The sequence below is a fragment of the Colobus angolensis genome, unplaced genomic scaffold (assembly GCF_000951035.1).
Source record: "Colobus angolensis palliatus isolate OR3802 unplaced genomic scaffold, Cang.pa_1.0 Scaffold9, whole genome shotgun sequence".
NCBI classification, from domain to species: domain Eukaryota; kingdom Metazoa; phylum Chordata; class Mammalia; order Primates; family Cercopithecidae; genus Colobus; species Colobus angolensis.
In genome coordinates, this window is record NW_012122931.1 from 7,313,901 (window position 1) to 7,314,338 (window position 438).

At 51.4% G+C, this 438-nt stretch overlaps 1 protein-coding gene across 1 annotated transcript in view; it reads left to right on the top strand.

The window, feature by feature from the left end:
* ST6GALNAC4 (ST6 (alpha-N-acetyl-neuraminyl-2,3-beta-galactosyl-1,3)-N-acetylgalactosaminide alpha-2,6-sialyltransferase 4) overlaps positions 1-438 on the top strand; it is a 15,132-nt gene that overhangs the window by 9,637 nt on the left and 5,057 nt on the right. The window lies entirely within an intron of this gene.

A 438-nucleotide genomic window follows, 5' to 3' on the forward strand; every position in this document is an offset into this window, starting at 1 on the left:
GCCATGTTGGCCAGGCTGGTCTCAAACTCCTGACCTCAGGTGATTCACCCACCTCGGCCTTCCGAAGTGCTGGAATTACAGGTGTGAGCCACCACTCCCGGCCTAGATGTTTTCTTCCCCATTTTACAGATGAGAGACTTGAGGCTCACAGAGGCCAGTGACTTGGCCTCAGGCCACATAGCTAGGAGGGGGCAGAGCCAGGATTCAGGCTCAAGACCAGGGAGTCCCACAGCTGTCCTGGGCACTGATGACCCTGCTTTTACTTAGAAACTGGGCACAGTGTGGGTGAGGCATGCGCAGGGGAGGGGATGGCCTAAGAATGATTCTGAAGAACTGAGGTTCATGTTTACTTAACAAATACTTATATGACCTCCAGTCTGTGCCCTCCACTGTTCTAAGTGTTTTGTAAATATTTGCTCAAGCAAACCTCATAAGAAC